This window comes from Mus caroli, chromosome 13 (assembly GCF_900094665.2).
Source record: "Mus caroli chromosome 13, CAROLI_EIJ_v1.1, whole genome shotgun sequence".
Classification (NCBI taxonomy): Eukaryota; Metazoa; Chordata; class Mammalia; order Rodentia; family Muridae; genus Mus; species Mus caroli.
Window position 1 is genome coordinate 59,605,282 of NC_034582.1, and position 11,767 is coordinate 59,617,048.

At 43.4% G+C, this 11,767-nt stretch overlaps 1 protein-coding gene across 2 annotated transcripts in view; it reads right to left on the minus strand.

Moving 5' to 3' along the window:
- Positions 1–11,767, minus strand: part of Cdc14b (cell division cycle 14B) — an 88,015-nt gene that overhangs the window by 74,941 nt on the left and 1,307 nt on the right. The gene's annotated exons all lie outside the window — the stretch shown is intronic.

Below are 11,767 nucleotides of genomic sequence, written 5' to 3' on the forward strand. Positions count from 1 at the left end.
GCCACGTGGTTAAGTCCTCGTTAGCTGTCTTCTCTGAGATGACTAAAAATCTACTGTTCTCCCTGTTTAGAGATAGGGACACAATATTATAAATCTTCCAGTCCTCTGCCCCCTCCCTCAGGAATAAATTCTTGGTACAATTTCTTGCTCATAGCAATTGTGTGATAAATCCTTACTGAATAGATATTTTAATTAATTCCATAGAATAATTCATACAGAAGAACAAAACTCAGAGAATGATTCAGCAGAGATGGTCCTAAAATAGAGAGCTTTGCAGAATTCGAAATTCGTAAACGATGCTAAAGCATTATGGATTGGGTATAAAGAGATCAATGTTGTAAACTGCACAGCAGAGCTGAGAGTAATTTCACTTTCAAATGAGAACCTGAAGGAACAACAAATTCCAGTGACATCAGGAACAAGATGTTTTGCTTTTGTGAAAAGCAGGCTGCCAACAGAATTTTAATGGGATAAAAGTGAACTAACCTGGGAAGTCATGGAGTCATGTGTGATGCTGGTCTAGAATTAATTCCAGCACAGCTTTCCTCTGCTTTCCAGACAGAGGGACTAAATCTTCTGACTGGTGAACAATGCACCCTCTAAGGGGAACTGCTCCTCTGGCGTATAAATGATGCTGAGAACTAGGAAGAACTGGACAGTCCTAGAGCAAGGCTCAGTGCTCAAGATCACCTGCTGCCCTTGCAGAGACCCATGTTCCATTCCCAGCATCCACGTGGTGGCTCACAACCATCTGTAACTCCAACTGAGAGGATCTGATGGCCTTTCTCAGGCTATCGAATACATAAGAGTGCACTTCCATGCAGGCAAAACACTTATACACACACAAAGAGAGAGAGAGAGAGAGAGAGAGAGAGAGAGAGAGAGAGAGAGAGAGAGAGAGAATAATTATTGAAACATGGTTGGGACCACTGGCTCCCTTATTTGAATAACTTGAAAATCAAAATAAATTAGAATACTTTTTAAAAAAGTGACTAAGACTGTAGTTTTTCGATAGAGCTTGTCAATCATACAAGAGGCCCTGGGTCCCATCCCTAGCACCCAGCTTGATTTCCTGTCTGAATCCAAAACAGAACATAAGAGCCCTTCCCAGAGACCCAATTGAGACTAGCATTTCATGAAATTTCCCTTGTGCTTCACGGAATAAAAAAATTATATAAACCTGCCAGGTAGGCACAGAAATGTCTAGAAAACAGAAAGAACTATTATTTTAAAGATCCTCTCTCAAAACAAACTAAAAAGAATAACTCTTATATCAGTTAATTGTAAATATTATTTCAGAAAGCACCATTTTAAAAGGTACTTCAATTTTAAAAGACAAATTTGGTACTACCGAAACATTCATCATTTAGCATTCGTAACAAAACTACCCGGAAATCACATTTGGTATAACGGGTATACAGAGATAAACTCCTCTTTTCACAGGAAGGGCAGTTTCAGCTTCAGTTGTGAAGAAGGTGATCTAGAGTCAGAGCTGCTGTCACCTCAAACCAAAGCAAAGACAAGCAGAAATAGACACAGCCCAGACTCACAGCTCAGATTAGATTTTACTATTTAAAAGTATCAGAGAGAACCATAAAGGAGTCAAGGACCTGACTACCATTGATGGAGCAATATTCTTGAAAAGTTGCTTTAAAGGGGGGCGGGGCATAAAACCTCTACAAAACAGGGCCCAAATGAGTTGTACGTATCACACGTCAAGAGCCTTGACTTTATGGGCCAGCAAGATGGCATAACTTGTAGAAACTTGCCACCAAGCCCAAAAAACTGAGTTCAATAGCTGGGACACACATTGTGAAACAAACAAACAAACAAAAAAAATTCTCCAGCATCTATGCTTGTTCATATACACACACACACAGACACACACACACACACACTCTCTCTCTCTCTCTCTCTCTCTCTCTCTCTCTCTCACACACACACACACACATACAAACATACACACTAAATAAATGTAAGTTTAAAATCTTTAGAATATATATATTCTACTTTGGGAAGGTTAAAATTAGCTTTTAAGATTTTTATTTATTTATTTATTTATTTATTTATTTATTTATTTATTATATATGTAAGTACACTGTAGCTGTCTTCAGACACTCCAGAGGAGGGCGCCAGATCTCGTTACGGATGGTTGTGAGCCACCATGCGGACCTTCGGAAGAGCAGTCGGGTGCTCTTACCCACTGAGCCATCTCACCAGCCCCAGCTTTTAAGATTTATTTCTAATTTTTAATTACGTATGTGTCTATGTGTGCATATCAAATGTGTACAGGTTCTAAACGAAGCCAAGAGGGCACTGAATTCGCCTAGAGCTGAAGTTATAAGAAGCTGAAAGCTAGGGATGGAAAGATGGCTCAGCCAGCAGTTGAGAGCACTGACTGCTCTTCTGAAGGTCCTGAGTTCAAATCCTGACAACTACAAGGTGGCTCATAACCATCCATAATGAGATCTGACACCCTCTTCTGGTGTGTCTGAAGACAGCTACAGTGTACTCACATATAGTAAATAAATAAATAAATAAATAAATAAATAAATAAATCTTAGATAGAAAATATAAGGACAGTATATAGTCCTAACTGCTAAGCCATCTCTCCTGCCTTGTTTTTATAATCAACTCTATTTTTTGGAAACATTTTTCTACAATAACTCTGCATAATATTGAAGCCAGGTCATCTAAAAACAAAACAAACAAACAAAAACCAATAGACACCATAGGGGCTTGAGAGCACTTAGTGCTCCTGGTAGAGGACTCGGGTTCCATTCCCAGCACCCCACAACATTTCGTATCCAGATCCTCGTGGTCCAGGGGATCTGACACCTACTTCTGGCCTCAGCAGGCACAAGACACACATGCAGGCAAAACACTCATGCACATAAAAAGTAATTTAAAACAAACCAAACAAAAAAACTAATTTAAAAACAAACAGCCAGGCAGTGGTGGCGCACGCCTTTAATCCCAGCACTTGGGAGGCAGAGGCAGCCATATCTCTAAGTTTGAGGCCAGCCGGTTTACAGAGTGAGTTCTAGGACAGCTGGGACTACACAGAGAAACCTTGTCTCGAAAAACCAAACCAAACAACCAACCAACCAAACAAACAAACAAAACAAAAACCAAACAAACAAAACACCAACCAGAAGCTAAATGACCAAGTTTGGAAGCTTTAAACATGAGATTTTTAAAAACCATGTTAGAAGACTGGTTAGCTCCTACAGACTCCAATTCTCTATGTCTCGTACACTTTCTTCACCTTTTGATCCTGCTTATGCAACTGGTAAAGGTGCCTTCCAGGTGACAAATGGCTTTGAGATGTTCACATAAACAGTATGTCCAGTTCTTTGCTCCCAAAATAAAAAAAAAAAAAAAATCCAATAAAAAGCATCTTAGAGGACTGACTTAGGTGAAAATATTCTGTAGCTATGGTAAAATACTGTTTACTGAAGTGAACTTCCCCAAACATTAATTTTTAAATCTTAGCCAAAATAATAAAAGACCGGTCGTGGGTTGTCCTGCTGTTGTTTGTATTCTGATGTTAATTCTGCTTCCTCATGAGAGGTTACCCCAGAAGAGAAGTCCATCGAATACTCAGTTGATCCCATGTGAACCTTCCTCTCAGGAGGTTTGAGAGTGGGGGCAGAAGAAGAGAGAAGAGGCAAGAGAGGAGGAGAGAGGACAGAAGAAGAGGAGGAAGCCTCCATGGACCTGAACCACATGGCCAGGAGAAACAGTAAGTAGCAAAGGGTCTTATAGCTGGGGAATAAGTGAGTGTAGTGTCTAGATCTGCCCAATCTAAGCATATAGCTTATATTTATAATTGGATTGTGTGTGTTTTTATATGGGTTTATCGGGATTGGAAATTATAGCAACTAAGTACATCTTTAATTCCAGCACTTGGGAGGCAGAGGCAAGTGGAATTCTGTGAGTCTGCTGAAAACAGCCTGGTCCACTTAGTAATAAGCTCCAGGCCAATCAGGGCTACATAGGAATACCCTACCTCAAACAAATAAATATAAAAATAAAGACATTAATTTGGGGCTGGGAAGATAGCTAAGCAGATAAACCTCAGAAGTGGTCTACGAGAGTCTCCCACGTAGGAGATAACAGGCTCACACATACCCAGGGCATGTGCACTCACACACAGATAAATGGAAAGGGAAAAATTTAGTTCGTAATAATTTTTAAAAATGTATTTCCAGCTTTGACCCTTGCACATAACATGTCTCTGCTACGGATAAAGTAATGGAAGGGCCTCTGTTGTCCATGTCTGTTGTTGTAAGGCCCCCACTTCACCTCTGTAAACAACCCCAGATCAAACCATTGAGTGGCTATCTGTGGAATACTAAGTCTACTGAGATATGCTAAGACACAATCATGCTTGCCATTAACAATTGTGAAAAAATGGTCACTGGCTCAGTATCTTGTTTTGCTTTCTAAAACCTTCTACCTGTGGTTCCCAAGTGAAGTGAAGCCTCAGCATTGAGACATGACTAAACTAACAACCTATAAGCACTCCAGGATAACAGCTCCAATGCGAAATCGGAGCTTTGGTGTACTGGTGCTCTTTGAAGTCTTTAAAGGGCACTCGGTGTCTCTGAAGGCTGGCCTCAGAGCTGACTCTGACACATCCTGTGCCAGCAGTGTAGCAGCTGAGAGCTGTCAGCACAGCAGCACTCACTGCCTCAGTGCTGAGGCACGGAGAGGGGACTGTGCATCTCAGCTGAGAGGAGCCTTCACGCAGAATGACCTCCACCCCACTGCTGTCACCTGGTGCCACCCCACCATTGTTACCTGGGTAACCCTGGAGCCTCAATCCAGGCATTTGGAGACCAGGCCATGCATGCCCCTTTATTTCATCTTTGACACACTGGAGAATCGGGGCTCCAGAAGGTTGTGAACAATCAGTCCAAGTGACTGGCAGAGACCAAGTAAGGGTTCCTCCTGAGTACTTCAGCCTGAGACCTCGCTCTTCAAAACCTGCCCCGCAGATTTCAAGCACAGCACTCGATTGCCATCCCCTATCTCTCACCCTCACCTTCCAAGTTCTGTTTTCTCAACACAAAAACAAATACAGGAGAACAGAGATGTCCTGGTCCCGGGTCTTTATTTCTAGCACCTGAGCATAGTATTCAATGGGTACTGTTGAATAAATGACGTGTCCGAAAGTTGGGCCCGTGCTTGTGGTCAATTTGGGAAACAGCACACATGGAGGACGACCTGCATACTGTATCTGTGTTGTGTATTTGTCCAAATCCACTAGTTTCTCAGTTCTAAATTCAATTTGCAGGTGCTGTTCACCAAGAGACCGTCACCACATGCCTGCTTCCCTAGGGGGCGCGGGATGAGCTGGCAAACGTGAAACCTGCCACGTAATTTTTGTACAACTATGAAGCAGTTGTATCTGTTGGAAAAAGGAAAAGTTGGGCAGTCACAGCTTTATTAAACAGAGACCATCCATTTGCCCAAATCTCTAATCTCCAGCATTTGATGGCATCCTCGTGGGAAAGTGAAGGGTCATATTATCTCTAGATAACCACTTGAAATTATTTAAAACACACACATGGCTGGGAAGATGGATACATCAGTAAAGGTGCTTGCTGCCAAGCCTGACCGCCTGAATTCAAACCCTAGGACTCACACAGTGGAAGGGAAAAAATAATTCCTGCAAGTTGTCCTCTGACTGGCATACGTCCACCCACTCCCAAACAAACAAACACATACGGGGGACGGGGGGGGGGAGAGAGAGAGAGAGAGAGAGAGAGAATTAACATAATTTAAAATGTTAAAAATTGCACACCCACAAAGCACCTTTCCTATAACTCACAATCAGAATTTTTCCAGAACTGTTATCAGCATGCACCAGTGCCGTCTACCTACATCCTAGGAATTCTCAGTGTGGTTTTGGCTCAGCTCTCTCCAATATCATTTATAAACACAGAACATAGCCGATGACCGCTGGCTGGTGATTCCCTGGCTTTAGGGCTGGTCCTGCACCACTTCCTCCTCACCTACTTGCCTGGCCACTATAAAGCCATAAAAGAAATAACATTTGAGGCTTAACTTCCTTGCCTATGTTGTGTGTGATGGAACTGCCAGAGCTAGAAGATGCATTAGAGCTAGGAAGCAGAGAAATCAAGACGGGTTCACAGGATGCAACAAAGGTAAGAGTGCACAAGCACATTGCAGGCGCAAAGACAAACGGACATGTCGAGGAGATTCTCCTCCGCTACAACAGGAGCAATGGAAATGGATTTACTTTGTCCTCTGTGTTCTGTGTCACAGTATTTCCTCTTCTATCCAGAAAAATACACTCCCACAGGGCAAACAATGAATATGCAAGAGGATTTTACATAGTAAGCATTCAATAAACACTTCTTGAATTAATGAATAAACATCCCAAGCCAATGACATCTGCTGTGAATTTTAAAGGTCCTAGAGAGAGGAGAGGGGTGCTGCTTTGGTTGCTCTCATTTGTTTGAGGAGCCTGTGCTGCCCACAAGATGCCCAGTGCTTGGAAACGACTAGACTAGCATGACCCCAACTAGAGATTCTTCCGTAAGTTATTATGATATATACTAAACCATGGTAGATCCTAGGAAACTTAAAAGGAGGGAGAATAAAGAAACTTAAAACAGGGGCTTCGGATGTAGCTCTGTCAGTAGAGCCCTTGCCTAGTAGAAGGCTCTTGGCTTAATCGCCAGAACTGTGTAAACCAGGCCTGTAATCACAGCACTACGGTGGTGAAGGCATGAGGATCACAAGTTCAAAGTCATACTTGGCTACCTATCAATTTCAAGGTATACTGACCTCCATGAGTAAAGACTCTGTCTCTAAAAACAAGCATAAAAAAATAAAAACAAAGTCTTTAGTCAGCCAATAGTAACTATTTACTAATTTTCTTCAATAATTAGAAACTTAAAAGATAAAATACTGAAATAAATCAAACGTTCTGTATCAACTCTGAGACGATCAGATTTGCAGCTGTGTTGAATTGCTTAAAAATGTCCCCAGTCAGCCAGCTGGGCGGTAGTGGTGCACGCCTTTAATCCCAGCACTTGGGAGGCAGTGGCAGGCGGTTTCTGAGTTCAAAGCCAGCCTGGTCTACAGAGTGAGTTCCAGGACAGCCAGGGCTACAGAGAAACCCTGTCTCGGGAAAAAAAAAAAAGGGGGGGGGTGGAGGGAAAGAAAGAAGAGAATCAAAGCGGAGAAAAGACAAGACTAAAGTAAGGAACCTCTACATGCTCGTTTAAGGAAGGCTCTATTTTAATTATTTGATAATTGAAAAAAGCTTTGGAACTCTGGCACCAAAGAGTTCATAGGAAGATAAAATTCCTTTGTCCTTTGATTTTTCTCACTGATTTCCCCCAATTCCGAGTCTTACAGTCTTCAACACACTAAAAACTCAAGTCCTCTTTTCTCCCTGGTTCCTTAACTAACTGAAGCAGCCTCTGGCATTTTTAGTATCTCAGGGCATTTGGTGCACAGTTCACAGTCTTTAGATTTGGTTTTCATGGTACATCAGAAATACAGTTCAATTTTAAAACAAAACAAAAAACAGTAACAACAAAGCACGCTGAGTGGACTGGGGTGGGAATTCTACCCCTATTGAGTAGGTCTGCTTCTGATAGGAGTAAACCCCAAAGAAATGAGGCTAGTCATAATTATAGTTAGTCAAGAACAAGAGTGATCATGCAAACATCTACAATGGACAAGCAGCGCACAGTCAAAAGACCCTGGTGTTGGCAGAAATTCATTTATATGTTTAACAGGCTGCTATAAAAATATCAAGGGTTGCCAGGCTGTGGTGGTGCACGCCTTTAATCCCGGGCGGATTTCTGAGTTCCAGGACAGCCAGGGCTACACAGAGAAACCCTGTCTCAGAAAACAAAAACACAAACAAAAAACAAACAAAAAAACAAACAAACAAATCAAGGATTGCTGGGTGTTTGTTGGTGGCACAAACCTTTAATCCCAGCACTCAGGAGGCAGAGACAGACACATCTCTGTGAGCTGAAGGCCAGCCTGGTCTAGTTCCAGGATACCCAGGGCTACACAGAGAAACCCTGTTGAAAAATATTTTTTACAAAAGGGTCTTTGGGGTAAAAGAGTTTGGGGACTAGAGCTGGAGCTCAGCGCTTGCCTGGGATGCATGCAAAGCTTGGGTTAGTCCCCAGCATCACATGACACCAGGCACAATGATTCGTGTTCATGACCCCAGCACTCAGGTGGAAGCAAAAGGCTTAGCCATTCAAAGTCATCCTCAGCTACACAGTAAGTTTTAGGAAAGCCTTAGGGGCAGAGCAGGCAAAACAGACAGCATGCCTTAATATTTCCAAACCATGTCTTACTACAAAAGTCTTCCTGCTCAGGAACAAGCGTTAGTAAAGATGACGTAGAAATGACTGGCACCTCAAAGATAGGAAAGCTGACAGTGAAAGCACCCTAGCGAGATGTGAGAATATGGAGTTATCACACATGGCAACAAGCTATGCATCCAAAGGAGACGAAAGCCTGTCCCTGCAAAGGCCTGCACATGAATGAATGTGCACAGTGGCAATATGCACACAAGTCCAAAAGTCCACTGTGTAATGCTGACCCAACATTTTCACTTCTAAAATTCACTTACAGAGTCACACATGTATGAAGAAGTACGAAGACTCCACCCACAGTTGCTTCTGCAGCCATTTGCCATAGAACCTAACATATTCCCAAATCCCAACTTACGACTGCTAAGGAGATCAGGACTTGGCCATACAACAGGACAGCACTGGGCAGTGAAACAGAGAACATCCGGGTGGCTCAGCTGGTAAGAGAGCCTACAGCCAGGCCTGATGACCTTCGTGCATTTCTGGAAACTAACATGAAGAAGTGAACGAGTTTCCAAGGGCTGTCCTCTGGTTTGCACATACAGTCATGGTAAGAGTGAAATATCCCTGTCTCTCTCTCTCTCTCTCTCTCTCTCTCTCTCTCTCTGTGTGTGTGTGTGTGTGTGTGTCCCTCCCTTCCCCTTCCCCAAGGCACAAAACGTAAAAAAGCAATTTTTTTAAAAGTGAAGGATTAAAAACTGCTCATATATCTCATTTTGGTAGTAGATCTCTGTGAGTTCAAGGCCACCCTTGTCTACCCAGAGTCCCAGACCAGCCTGCTACATATACATAGTAAGACCCTGTCTCAAAAAGCAAATAGCAATAAAACAACGAGTGATGGGAAAACAAGTTGTAAATGAAGGGACCAAGCTGCCTTTTGCTAAGCGCAGAGCCTTATACCTTCCTGCCTCCATTCCTACCTCACACAAAATAAGAAATTAAAGTAATTTGAGCTCGGTGACTTTACATGGTAGCTAGCTGATGCCTGTAACCTCTGCACTGAGGAGGCTGAAACAGCAGGATCTCAAGTTTAAGGCTGGTGTGGTTTAGTGAGTACCAAGCTGGGCTAGACTACAAAATGAGACCAAATGTTTTTAAAGGTGTTGGGGTGCATGGTGCTGAGAGATGTCTACTCTTGCAAAGGAACCAAGTTCCCCCTGCCCCCCCAGGACTTGACCCCCTGTAACTCTAGCTCCCGGAGGCTCTGCATCCATGTGGTGCACATACATGCACTCAGGCACACATGCATACGCATACAAGTAAGTCATTTAGGAAAAAACCCAATTACTTCAATTTGTTTAGCAAATAACACAGAAACAGACTGTTTTAGTGTCTTGGATTTTTCTTGTTTGGTTGGTTCTTTCTTTCTTTCTTTCTTTCTTTCTTTCTTTCTTTCTTTCTTTCTGTAAACTGAATTTACTCACTGAAGGGCTGCAAGCCTTGTCCCCTGGAGCTAGTGCAGCATCTTGCACTAAGTCTGGATTGCTCCATTATCAAGGCTTGTAACTGGACAGTATTTTGATTTTGTGCATAAAATGCATAAGCTCCTTTAGTATTATTGACCTTTTTAAACGTTATTTCTTTGATGACTTCCTCAGGAAGGCTTGCCAAATTACACTTTATCCCCATGAAAGAGAAAGATTTCCCCCAATGACTGGGTTCAATATTCTTTTGGTGGGTCCTAGCTCAGAACTGAAGAGCTGGCCTAGCATGCACAAAGGCCCTGAATGTCGGCTTCAGATCCACTAACAATTTTTCTGACTGGGAACTGCCTAAATCTTACAATTCTTTTTCTTTTTGTTTTGAGACAAGATCTCTCTACATAGACCCTAGAACACTAAGTACACAAGGCTGACCTTGAATTCACAAAGATCAATCCTCCAAAGTACTAGAGTTAAAGGCATGGGCTTCCACACCCGGCCTTACAATTTTTCTTGTTGAAAATCACCTAAATATTCAACAGAGAACTGTCTAAAATGTTCATAAAACATTTAAAACTATAAACGCGTTTAAATCCATAAACATTTTTATAGTTTGACCCTTTAAAGCCACACACCCTTTGGCTTACAAAGCATTTAAAATCAAATGAGATTTTGAACATACCAATTGGAGGCTAGCATTCTGCTATGAAGTACGGTGCGGAGCAATGCAAAAATCAATCGTATACCATCCTGCACGGGTTTGCAAAGAATAGATACATATGTGTGCCAGTGAAGGATATTTCTGGAAAGATTCACAAGAACTTGGCAACATCTGTTACATTTAGGGGGCACTCCTTTGTCTTTGCCACAAAGTTTTCTCAGTATACTCCGTGTATCTTTACAATTTAGAGCTATACGAGAATAAGTTTGCCCCATACAAAAAAGAGCAGAAAGAATGTGCAGACTCAACCAGCACGAAGTCTCTGGAAGGAATCCGGGCAAGGGTGTCTCCTCCTTCAGGGTCACACACCCGTAGACCTGGGCAGACACTAGTCAGGGGCTATAGTTAAAACAAGTCCTTCGTCTTCCTCCTTCAAACGCTAAAACAAAAAACCTTTCCTCTCCTCTCAGCTTCCTTTAAAAACCGGTCTTACTTTCTAGTTGCCCATTAATCTAGAATATAATTTCTACTAAATTTGTTTGTCTAGACACTTCCTAAATAAATAAATGTTGTCACCAATCGAGAGCCCACCTAGCAAAGTCCAAGTTCAAGTCTTGGAAACCTTTTCTTAAAACCCCACGAAGAGGTGGACACCATCCGCCCCAGAAAACGCGGCACCTTCCTTCAACCGCGCAGACAGCTATGCAGCTGACAACGCTTTTCCACGTACATCAGTACAACGAAGGCAAAGCTCTGGCTTCTCTATCAACCCCGGCAAACCGAGCGGCTGCCAAAACGGATTTCTTTCGTCTTCAAGAACTGAGGCACTAAGAAAAAAAATCACCCTCGAAAGCGGCTATTCTACCCGCTCCGGCTGGCGGGGATTTCTCAAAAGTGACACCTCTGAGCTCTTAGCACACTTGGTGGTTCAAACGCCATCAACGTGACACCTTTCTGGAAGCACCAGAGGGAGGGCAAAGATCCCTCAGGAGGCCTGAGAGGGCGCGATGGCGGGGGGCCGGGGAGGGGGGGGCATCGGACGGCCAGGGGCTCGGGCCGGATCCCACGCGTTGCTAAGGCTCAGCGAGGCTTTGGGCCCTCGGGACAGCAAAGACCAGCGGGACTCAGCAGAGGCTCGGACTCGCGTGGGAACGAACAACCGCGCCGGCTCATCCCGGGATGAGGTGGGTTCGAGGGCAGAGCCGCCCCGCTCCCGAGGCCGGGCTCACTTGCAGGGGTGACCCCTCGGCCCATCTCCGGTAAAGTTGCTACCGCGGGCGCGCGGGCGACTAGAGGCTCGAGGA